The sequence below is a fragment of the Dioscorea cayenensis genome, chromosome 7 (assembly GCF_009730915.1).
Source record: "Dioscorea cayenensis subsp. rotundata cultivar TDr96_F1 chromosome 7, TDr96_F1_v2_PseudoChromosome.rev07_lg8_w22 25.fasta, whole genome shotgun sequence".
NCBI lineage: Eukaryota > Viridiplantae > Streptophyta > Magnoliopsida > Dioscoreales > Dioscoreaceae > Dioscorea > Dioscorea cayenensis.
In genome coordinates, this window is record NC_052477.1 from 9,550,931 (window position 1) to 9,563,625 (window position 12,695).

The 12,695-nt window shown below is 43.3% G+C and overlaps 2 non-coding genes across 2 annotated transcripts; one reads left to right on the plus strand and one right to left on the minus strand.

Moving 5' to 3' along the window:
* The first annotated feature begins 3,974 nt into the window (after window positions 1–3,974).
* On the plus strand, window positions 3,975–4,079 carry LOC120266173. The gene has a single exon (XR_005538015.1). It is a non-coding gene; the product is annotated as a small nucleolar RNA R71 (small nucleolar RNA).
* A 6,353-nt stretch (window positions 4,080–10,432) lies between these two features.
* LOC120266193 lies at window positions 10,433–10,539 on the minus strand. The gene has a single exon (XR_005538035.1). It is a non-coding gene; the product is annotated as a small nucleolar RNA R71 (small nucleolar RNA).
* Between the last annotated feature and the right edge of the window lie 2,156 nt (window positions 10,540–12,695).

The window sequence follows — 12,695 nt, forward strand, 5'->3', positions numbered from 1 at the left end:
GGTACACTCGCCTTCTCGGTCCCTCAAATCGGGTGTCCGATGGACCCATCCCAAGGATGAGTCTCGTGATGTATGGGCACGCAAAAAGCACTCTGTCACGGTGTCTTGTCCCGATACCTTATGTACTCGATTACAATGTGTTCGAGATGGATCAGTGTGCTCTGAACCATCGAATAACGGTACAGGAGCTCATCTTGGCTCGGGGACGCAGATCTTGCTCACCACGACCATTCACCGACACGCTCATAATGGCGTGCAAGTATCGATATGCTGGTCAGAAAGGGGCGTGGCCTTGGACACTCACGGCTCAGCGGCCTTGACCGCACAACACTCCATATGCTCTCTCGCGGGTCAAGGTGCCAGGATAATCTGTCGGTAACTAAGCATACTCCTCAGTACCTGTAAATGCCTCCTCATACAGTCTCAACCGAATCAAAAAATATGTCACGGTCATCTTGTTTTAATCACCCAATGCTCTAAATTGTATAGCGTCGATACTGTCGAATTGATCATAAGAACGGTCAAACTCGAATGATGACAGCACCTCGAGTGCAAGTGCACAGATGGCAGGCTCTCTAATCATCAGTAACTGTTTCCAACCTCCCATCGAGACGAGATCATCTACCTCATCCAACAACTCATCTTCCCTGCTTTGTATATCTAGTAGTACACTCATATCTAGGAAGCAAGTGCATCCAAACCTAAGTCTCGACAATGGCTCAAACCGAGCCTAGTACTCGAGAATAGTGAACTCTATGTGCTCTGCCTCAAGGGCCTGCTCTCTGGGACATTTTCTTACCGCGATCTTTGTCGTAGGGGCCATATCTGAAAGAATTAAAAAGAAATCAATCAAATTGGCTCACAGGATTAGTGCTGTATGAATCCACACGGTCGTGTGGAAATTCCACACGCCCTGTGGATCCATGGGGCGTGAAAACCACACACAGCATGCTCAAATTCCACAAATACATCTTAGGGATCATTTCTAAACTCTTTGAAGCATGCAATAACCATCTAATTGTAGAAACAAGGCAACATTCACCATTCTAATTGAATAATATCAAATATGATGAAGAGAGAGAGGATTAAGGGTTACCGATGAGATGAAGATAAAAACTTTGAATTCGGCCTGAAAAATTTAATCAAAAACCCTCTAACCAATGGTATAAGGTCGGGAGAGTGATAGCGAGTGTTCTCACAGTGATTGGGAGTGTGAGAATGAAGAAGAACGAAAGGATTTTAAAGAAAACCTATGGCTCTTGCATTTCTGCACAATCACACGAGCGTGTGGAAATTTCCCACACCCATGTGCCTCCACAGGAGAGATCCACGAGGCGGGGCGCATGCCCCCTATGCGCTCTTTGGAAATCACCCTATTCTTCTGTACGCCTTCACATGGGCATGCAGAAATTACACACGCCCCTGTTGCTTCTCAGTCCAACCAACAAAATTCTGTAAGTGTTTAACACGCCCGTGTGTAAATTCCACAGGGCGTGGATCCTTCTTGGGCAATTCACAGGGCGAGGGCCTTGCGCCCATGTGTATTCTTAGAGATGGAGGAGAAATTCTGCGAGAGAACCACCGCAGGCGTCGAAAATTACCCACGCCCATGCATTTATTGACGGAATCATCCATAGGGGCGAGTCAAGCCCTCGTGTCTTCTCGGGAAAAAATCTCTAAGTCTCGCGGGAAACACACGCCCATGTGGAAATACCGCACATGCATAGACCATCACAATGTCGCTTACAGGGGCGAGTCCACGCCTTTGTGCCATCTCTGGATGAGCTCTGAACGAAAACGCACGCCCGTGCGGAAATTCCACACTGGCGTGTGTTTTCTCTGGACACTTAGAAAACTTTGCAAGCTCTGCAAAAAATTCCTAAACACAAATATACACTCAGAGCCTGTCTAATAATGCAATTTTAACTAGAGAAAACATGAAAAACACGCTCAAACGACCAAGATTCTTCGCCACACAAGATTAGGCACATGATAACACCACAATGTCCATGAGAAAATCACAGCAAAAGCATCTAAGAATCAAGACACCAACACTTAAAGCCTTATTGACTTTGGTTACCTCCCAAGAAGCGCTTGTTTAATGTCACTTAGCTTGACGTACCTTGTCTTACCTCACGGGTGCTCATCGATGAAGGTTTCACTCTTACCCATGATTTGGAAGCACGATGAACATAGTCTTTTGAAGGTAGAGGGAGAGTTTTCAAGCTTGGTACCACTTCACAAGGGTTCGTCAACCTTGTTATGTTCTTTCGCATCCCCAACAGCCTTGGGGCATTTCTTGTGGTGTCTCCTTGCCTGCTTCATCTTCCGAAGCACCTTCTTCATGATTCCCAGAGTAGATGGTACTTTCTCCTCTAGACCAAGCATCATTACTTCTTCATTATCCATCTCTTGGTCTAGCAAACCCTCGTACGAGTCCGGATTCAACATTTCCTGGACATAGTCATCAATTATCTCATCAGTAGTGTCAAGAAAATACAGAGTATCATCAAAGTCAAGAGAATGTCGCATGGCTTGAGAGGCGGTATGTGAGCTTGTCATCTCCAATCCTCAATGTCAACTCCCCGCCATCCATGTCAATCAATGCTTTGGAAGTATGCAAGAATGACCTCCCAAGTATTAAAGGAATATCTATATCCTCATCGACATCCAACACTATGAAGTCTATTATAATGTCATCCGAGTGGGCCTAGGCTCTCCCAAGCCCAGCTTCTGAAAGAACGCGTATAGCATGATGTTAATACTAGCCCCCAAATCCACAATGCCATCTCTTCACCCAAATTGCCAATGTTGCACAGAATCACAAAGCTTCTGGCATCCTTCTTCATGTTCACCATATTCTTTTGCAACACCACCGAACAAGAGGCATCTAAGATCACCGATGCACTCTCCTCCAACTTCCTCTTCTTAGTCAAAAGATCTTTCAAGAACTTAGCATACAGAGGTATCTAAGACAACGCCTCCACAAAAGGAATGTTGATTTGCAATTGCTTGAAAGTCCCAAGAACTTCTTGTATTACTCATCATTTTGGTCGTTCTTCAATCTGGAAAGATAAGGGATTCTTGGCTTGTAGGATGAGGGTGCCACCTCCTTTTCTTTGCTAGCTCTCTCATCAACCTCCACAACTTTGGGTGCTTCAACATTGGTCTTCTCACTTGGAAGCCTACCCTCAACCTCACAACCACTTCTCAAAGTGATCGCCTTCACATGTTCTCTTAGGTTAGTCTCTGTATTACTCGGCAAGCTTCCGTGTGGTCTCTCTGATAGAGACTTTGTAATTTACCCCACTTGATTTTCTAGATTGTGCAATGAAGCGATGTGATTGTGAAGTGTAGCCTTGACCGATTGGAACCGTGTATCCGATGATTACACAAATCAGGTCAAGGCTTTCTCTAGATCGGTCATCCAGGTCTCCAAGCCTAAAACTCTATTCTCTATGTTTGGGGCTTATTATTGTTGAAAACCCGGTGGTGCTATGGCCTTCTGCTGTCCTTGGTAGTTCTCCATGAGAAATTAGGATGGCTTCTCCACTCTTTGTTGTAGATGTTGCTATATAGATTACCTTGTACCCTTCCCGAATTGCCCACAAAGTCTACTTGTTGAGTCAGGGCTAAAGTAGCAATAGAAAAAGGACAATCAGACGGCACATGTGAATCCCCACAACCATTACAACTTGTCATAGCGGTCACCCTTGGTGAAGTCAATGTATCCAATTTCTTGCTCAACGCCTCTATTTGGGCTGTTAAGGATGTCACTGCATCGATTTCATGGAGTCCGACCAGTTTTTTCTTTTCCCTTGCATTCCATTGGATTCATGGCCATTTCCTCTACCAACTATCGGGCTTCTTCAGGGGTCTTGTTCCCCATTGTACGTCCTGTAGCGGCATCTAGAAGTTGTCTTGTGCTTGGATTCAACCCGTTGTAAAAGGTCTGAATGATCATACATTCTGGGAATCCATGCTGTGGGCACTTTCGCAAAAGATCCTTGAATCGCTCCCATGTCTCAAATAAGGACTCGAGCTCCATGTGACAAATGATGATTTCTCATTGTGATGCTTTGCTGATTTCCACGGAGGAAAGTATCTTGCAACAAATGCTTCGACCATCTCATTCCGTGTCGTGATGAATACTCATGGTAAAGAGTGTAGCCACTGCTTTGCTCTTTCTTTTAGAGAGAATAGGAAGCCCCCAATTGTATAGCATCAACCGTAACACCGTTGATATTCAGCATGTCATAAACTTCCAAGAAGTTTTCAATATGGTTGTTTGGATCCTCATCGAACAAACCAATTAACTGCGTGGACTGCTATATCATCTGGATGAATGCCGGCTTCAGCTCAAAATTTGGAGCTGTAATTGGGGGTTGCACAATACTAGATTGTGTCCCTAATACTAACGGTCTGCCGTAGTCAGAATGTGTTCTCTGTTGTTTATTACGTTACGCCATGTTATCGGATCCTTCAATTTCCACTTGACTAGATTCGATGGTTCTTATGCGAGGTTCTTTTTCCCCTTCTTCTAAGTATACGCTCAAGCTCGAGTATCTCCTTCAACAATTTGTGAAGGGTTCCCTTGGGTCATAACACGGAGTCTGCAACCAAAAAAAGAAAAAGAAAAAAATCGAGCGATAATAGAATAAGAAAATGTGAAGCATGAATGAATAATGAATAGCTAAAATAGCAAAGTGCAAAGTATCTCTAAATGCCTACTCCCTGGCAACGGCGCCAAAAACTTGACAACGCCCCTTGTGTGTGACCCACAAGTGCACGGGTTTGTCAAAGTAATAAATCCCAGGTGAGTGGGTATCGTATCCATAGGGAGTAGGGAATAAAAATACCAAGATTCCTATCTAACTAAGCGAAGATGGAATAATGATTTTTGTTGATAAAATGTAATAAAAGCAAGAATAAAAGAAAGAAGAAAGAGAGAAGCACAAATAGATGAGAGGTAAGGCAATCGATAAAAGCGGAGTACACGGATATTGTTCCACCTAGGACAATTGCTTCAAGTGCAAAATCAACTTTATATCTCCTAATTTACACTTAATGAGTCATAGAAATCCTTAAACACATGGTCCCAAACCTAAGGTCAACCGTGTCTAACTCTACATTATATCCCTTCGGAGAAATTGATCAATCTCAACACCTCACACTATGTAGAGTTGCAAGACACTCTAGGGATTCCAAGTGATAAGCCCTATTCCAATGTATAGATCTAACCCTTTAGTCCAGGCAAAAAAACCCTAGTCGCAATTAAGCCCTAGGTGCTAAAGTCACTTCAACGCTTCACTCTATTGCCTGTGTAAATAAGCCCCAGCGGAGGTCATCCCTTAGCCCATTCACTCTACTATAACCGCAAAGAACTCTCGGAACATGGAAGTAGGATAAATCACATCGGAGGAAAAAGGGGACGCTCCGCTACCTCTCAACTCACCCTCTCGACCCTCTCTAATCTTGCAATGTCTAACCCTCATAGTGTGTCACTCACTCACAAAGGTTACCAATATAGACTCTTAACCCTAGTGTCACTCTAAGGGAGAAATCATGCAACAAGCATTCAAGATTGAAAATCAATTAAAGACATTAATCAAGGAAAACATAATAGAAGATTAATGAAACAAATACATCTTAGGGTTCGTGGAGCTAGTTACATGGAGCTAGTTACAATCAATAATGAAATCGAATGTAAAAACAAGTAATCCATAGAAAAATCCCCTCGGTATTCGTGTCGATGGTCTTGTCGAGTAGCCTCGTCTTCTCCAAAGGTCCCCTTGTCCAGCCTAGGGCACACCTCGCCGGATCGCTGCCGACGAAAGCTCCCCCAATAACCTTCGTCCAAGTAGAGTGCGGTGTTGAATCCATAGAACCACTCCAAAGACTTGCCAAAAGCCCCTTAAAACCCTAGCCGACGGCCTCTCAAAAGATAAGGAAAAGTTGGAGAGAAGGATTAAAGATTCCTCCCAAAATCGGGCTGAATCGCGGCTTAAATAGGGCTAGAATCGGGCATCCACACGCCCCTGTGGATTCTCTACATGGGCCTATTAGTACTGTGGCTTAAATAGTACTGCGGCTTAACCTGCTACAGTACTCTGCCAAAACACTCCCAATTCCACACTTCTGGTCTAGGCAACATAAACGGTCACACGTTTATACCGTAGATCATGTCGCTTCTTCAATAAATGGGTTCATTGGTAAAGATCTTGGTATTGTTGCGCAAGTTGGGATACGTAAATGTGACTATCTTCATACCCCTCCAACTCATTATAATGGCTTGAATACATGAAGGTTGGCACACATTCAAGTATCTTAGAGCCACACTTTTGTCTTCGTGTTTGTTCCTTCTAAGATTCGACCAAATAGTGTGTTCACGATCTACTTTTGGCTTCTTTTCTTAATACTTAGCTTCACAACCCTACATGCGGAAAAGAACACAAATACACATGTATTAGTGCTTAAACCTGGTAAAAGTAAAACTCATCGTAAGGAAAGAATACTTCGCATTCTTAACACATAAGCACTTATCAATCTTCAATAACAACCAAATTTTCTCTCTCACAAGTTTCCTGGACTGCCTTCGAAATACCCAATGAGAAAATTTCATGCCTTTGTTCTTGATGAAAAGAATAAAACTAAGCAAGAACCTTTTCTAAACTTCTATCCATCTGGTAGAATATAGATAATAGTGCTGCCTTTTCAAACAACTATAACACACTTTCTAGCTCACAATCTGTATCTGGAGTCTCACTAATGTGATCAACAACCCGATTCTTCACCGGGGTGGTTTTTTGTAGGGTACTCTTGCTCGCAACAACATATAGTGGACTGTATTGCAAACAATTGCATCTTCAGTTCGATGTTCTTAACTATTCCCGTTATAGTGTCAAATACTTCGGTAAAGTTGATCATCTTTCCTAAAAATAAAAAGAAAAGAAAAAATGAATTAGAATGATGGAAGAATAAGAAAAGTGTGAAATAGAATAAGTGATGAATAGCTAAAAATAGCAAAAGTGCAAAGTGTTTCCAAAAATGCCTATTCCCCAACAACGGCGCTAAAAACTTGACAACGCCCTTTATGCGTGTGAACCGCAAGTGCACGTATTTGTCAAAAGTAATAATACCGGTGAGTGAGTAGTCATATCCACGAGTGAATAGTTATCAAAAAAACACAAAGATTGCTATTTAACTAGAATGAAGATGAAATGATAGTGGTGTGAACAAAATCAATGAAAAATAGAAATAAGAAAAGAAGAAGGAGGTGCAGGTAAATGATAAGAGAGGTAACCGACAGAAAGTGGAGCACGTGGATATTACTCACCCTAGGACTAGTGTTTTAAGTGCAAGACCGACCATTATATCTCTCAACCGATACTTAATGAGTCGTGGAAATCCTAAAACACACGGCTCCAAACCTAAGGTCAACCGTGACTAACCCTACACTATGCCCAAGATGACAAATCGCTCGGGTCTCGATGCTTCACTCTATTGCTTATGCAACTAAGCCCCAGTGGAGTTCGTCTCTTAGCACTTCACTCTATTATGACCACAAAGAACCCTTGGAATGTGGAGGTAGGATAAATCATCCAGAGGGGAAAGGGGGCGCTCGCTACCTCTCGACTAACCTTCTCCACCCTCTCCAATCTTGCTTTGTCTAACCCTCATGGTGTGTCTCTCACTCACAAGGATTACCAATATAGACTCTCAACCCTAGTGTCACTCTAAGGGAAAATTCATTCAACAAGCATTCAAGATTGGAACTAAATTAATGACATCAATTAAAGAAACATAATAGGATGGTGAAAGAAATAATATCATCCTAGGGTTTATAAGTGATAAACATCTAAAAGTGTGTATTTTGCATGTATTTGTTCTATATTATTGATAAGTGTTTGTGCGATATGAATGCAAAGCTGCTCATTCCTTATGTTGAGCATTACTTTTCTCAGGTTTTTTTACATTAATATGTGTGTTTTTATGTTACTTTTTATGTCGGTAGGGTTGTGAGGCCGAGTATGAAGGAAATAGGCCAATGTGGATCATAATGCACATATTTTGGAGGAGATCTTGCTAAGGTTCAAACGCAAGACATAGGTCGGGTGTGAGATGCTAGAGCGTGCTGCCAACCTCCTCAGATTCGAGTGAGCACATTCATTTGAGGGGCACAAAGGCAGTCACACTCGAGCATTCTCGATTTATGCATATAAGAACAATAGATCCACCAACGTGTACATCATTGAAGAAGCAAGTGATTCATGATGTAAATGTGTGCCCGTTTGTGTTACCCCAATGAAAGTATGGAATTCGGGAGTATTTCCGCATAGCATCGTAAAGGGAGTACTATAGCAGCCCGGCCGAGAAATCGAGAAAACAATAATCCACACGGGCGATGGAAATTATCCACGCCTGCGTGGAAATTCGCAGTGGGCGTGACATCATACACGCCTGCGACGCCTCGATTCAAAGACTATTTAAAAGCCGATTTCAGCCCCGATTTCAGATTCTTTTCTCCATCTTTTCCCCAACTTGCAAGAGGGCTTCGGCTAGGGTTTCGAGGGTATTGGCCAAGGTTTTGGAGAAGTTCTACGGCTCCGACATCGTGATTGCATTAGGAAGAAGGTTGGTAGGGGAGCTTCGATTGAGGCGTATACTATACCGGATGAAGGAATCTTTGGACTATCTAGTAGAGGACTCTCCACAAGATCATCGACACGACCATCGAGGGGGCTTCTTTATGGATTCATTGCTTTTACATTCGATTTCTTTGATTGTACTAAGCTCCATGGAGAGCTAAACCCCTAGTGGGTGCTTGGATGATTGTGAACCCTAGGATGTATTCGTTTCATTGAACTTCTTTATTATGCTTTCAATAAATTGATGTTTATTGTGAGTTCCAACCTTGAATGCTTAATTGTATGAACATTTCCTCTAGAGTGACACTAGGGTTGAGAGTTATTGTTGGTAACATTGTGAGTGAGTGACACACCACGAGCGTTAGACAAAGCTAGGTTGGAGAGGGTTGAGAGGGTGAGTCGAGAGGTACAGGAGCATCCCCTTTCCCCTCCGGCGTGACAGATTCTACCTCCATTCCTCGAGTTCTTTGTGGCCATAATAGAGTGAGTGATCTAAGGGATGAACCTCCGCTGGGGCCTAGTTACGCGTGCAATGGAGTGAAGCGTTGAGAGGATCTTAGTATCTAGGGCTTAATTGTGGCTAGGGACCTTTCGCTCGGACCAAAGGGTTAGGTCTATTTTTAGGAAGAGATTTATCACTTGGAATCCTCTAGAGCTCATTGCAACTCTATGCGAGTGTGAGGTGTTGAGATTGTTCGATTTCTCCTCCGGGACATGTATAGAGTTAGGCATAGTTGACCTTAGATTTGGGACTATGTATGTGAGGATTTCCACGACTCACCATAGCATTGATTAGGAAAGTATAATAGAGAGTTCTTGCACTTGAAACGATTATCCTAGGTGAAGCATCATCCGAGTACCCCATTTTTATCGATTGCCTTACCCTCTTCTTTACTCTTGCTCTCTCACTTGTTGCTTTTATTGTTGAGAATTGAATCAATTATCACACTAATCACTATTGATCTTCCACATAGCTAAGAATCAAGTTAAGTATTTTCATCCCCTACTCCCTCGTGGATTCGACCCCGCTCACCCGGGATTATTTACTTCGACAAAGCCTGCACTTGCGGGATATAAGCAAGGGGACCTTGTCAAGTTTTTAGCGCCGCTGCCGGGGAGTTAGGCGCTTTAGAGATACTTTTGCACTTGCTTTTCTTAGCTATTTCACTACACATTCTATTTCATATCTTCTTATTCTATCATCGTTCTCGATTTTCTTTTTCTTTACTTTTTGGTGCAGCTCAAGGTTATGACCTCGAGGGAATCCATCAATATTGATTGAAAGGAGACCCCGAGCTTGAACATACACTTCAAGGAAAAGGGAAAGAACTCAGACAAGAACGAAATCTTAATCCAAACTAGATTTGGAAGTAGAAGGATCTCGACAACATGGCGTAACAAAATGAGCAACAACGGACACTATCCGATTATGCCGCACCTTCAGCGTTGGGGACACAATTGAGTATTGTGCGTCCCCCAATCACAGCTCAGAATTTCCAGCTAAAGCCGACATTCATCCATATGCTGCCGCAGTCCGCACAATTCAACGGTTTGGCCGATGAGGATCCAAACAGTCACATAGAGAGCTTCCTCAAGGTGTGTGACATGCTGAAGATAAATGGTGTGACGGATGATGCCATCAAATTGAGAGCCTTCCCATTTTCCTTAAAGGGGAAAAGCAAAGCAAAGTGGCTACACTCATTACCTAGGGCATCAATCACTACATGGGAGGAGATGGTAGAAGCTTTTTCTAGCCCGTTATTTCCCTCCCGAAAAATCAAGCAAAGCTTACGAATGAGATCTCATCCTTTATGCAGCTTGGAATTGGAGTCTCTATTTGAGACATGGGAAAGGTTCAAGGAACTCCTCGCAAGTGTCCGCAACACGGATTCCTCGAGGGATGATTGTTCAAACCTTCTACAATGGTTTGAACCCCGAGTACAAGGCAACTCTTGGATGCGCGGCAGGAGGTACCTTAGGTAGCAAGACCCCCGACGAGGCTCGTCAATTGATTGAGGAAATGGGGTTAAATAGCCACCAGTGGAACGCTAGGAAGAAGAAAAAAAGGTGGCCGGGTCTCCATGAAATTGATGCGGTAACTTCATTGACGGCCCAAGTGGAAAGTTTGAGTAAGAAGCTAGATCTTATAGCTTCAATAGAGTTGCGCCATGACCAAATTGTACCGGTTGTGGTGGAGGACATGCTCCTCCGAGTGCCCAATCGTCATTGGTGATGTTTCTTCACTTGAGAATGTTGACTTTGTAGGTAATGGAATGAGACCCTCAAGGGAATCCATACAAAGAACACCTACAATTCAAAGTTGGAAGAATCATCCCAACTTTTCATGGAGTAATCAAGGACCACGAAGACCATGGGGGCCATCGGGGTTCCAACAACAACAACAAGCCCTCAAGTGGAAAAATGTAATTTCGTGCTTGGAAACCCTAATGACGGATTTGGAGAAGCACTTGGCTAGATTTGTTCAATCGGCAAATACAAGGTTTGAATCAGCCGAGGCTACACTTCGCAATCACACCGCCTCCTTGCACAACCTTGAAAAATCAAGTGGGGCAAATTACGTAAATCTCTTTCCGAAAGGCCACATGGGAAGTTTACCAAGCAACACGGAAACCAACCCGAGAGAACATGTGAAGGCGATCGCTTTGAGAAGCGGTCGAGGAGGTTGAAGGGAGGCTTCCGAGTGAGAAGCCGAAAAGAACACGCACCCGAGGTCGTAGAGGTTTGAGAAGGAGCAAACAAAGAGAAAGAGGTGGCATCCCCCACCTTTTCAAGCCAAGAATCCCTTTATCCCTCTAGATTGAAAGAATGACCAAGGGATGACCAAGATAAGAAGTTCCCTCGAGTTTGTTCAAGCAACCCACATCAACATTCCTTTTGTTGAGGCTTTGGCTCAAATGCCTAAGTATGCGAAGTTCCTCGAAAGACCTATTGACCAACAAGAGGAAAATTGGAGGAGAGTGCTTCAGCAGTGCTTGATGCTTTCATGCTCGGGCTGTGTTATAAAAAAGAACATGCCGAACAAGAAGAAAAGACCCGGGAAGCTTCATTATTCTCGTAACATCGGCAACTTAGGTGAGGAAATGGCATTGGCGGATTCAGGGCAAGGGTATCAACGCTCATGCCATATACTTTCTTCCAAAAAGCTAGGATTGGTGAGCTTAGGCCTACTCGGATGACTTTACAATTGGCGGACCGAACGGTACGACATCCGAGAGGCATCATTGAAGACGTACTTGTCAAGGTGGACAAGTATATTTTTTTCCGCGTTTGACTTTGTAGTGCTAGATGTTGATGAGGATGCAGATGTATCCCTTGATACTTGGGAGACCGTTTCTTGCGACTTCCAAAAGCATTGATTGACATGGACGACGGAGAGCTCACATTGAGAGTCGGAGACGATAAGCTCACTTACATCGCTTTGTCGAAGCTCACGCGGCATTCTCTTGATTTTGATGACACTTTGTATTTTCTAGACACTACCGATGAGATTGTTGATGAATATATACAGTGAAAATGTTCAACCCGTATCAGTATGAAGGTTTGTTCGACCAAGAGAAGAGCAATGAAGAAGTAATGATGCTTGGTTCGACTGGAGAGGAAACATCTACCCCGGGAATCCTGAAGAAGGTGCTTCGAAAAATGAAGAGGGCTCAAGACGCCACCGAAAACGCCCCAAGACCGTTGGAGACGTACATGAGCCAAAGGGAGTTGGACTAACAATTGTTAGGTGGTCCGAAGTCCCGATAGTACACCCTCTACCCTCAAGAGACTTTTGCTCATCATGCTTTCAAGTTATGGGTAAGAGGGCAACCTTCATTCATGAACCCCCGTGAGATAAGAAAGATACGTCAAGCTTTAGTGACGTTAAACAAGCGCTTTCTTTGGGAGGCAAACCCAAGTGTTTACTATTTTTCGTACTTTTTAGTTTAGTTTGTTTGCATGAATAAATTGTTAAGTGTTGGTGTTTCAATTTTTGAGTGCTTGTGCTGCGATTTTATTGTGGGTTTTTTCAAAAGAATTCATTGT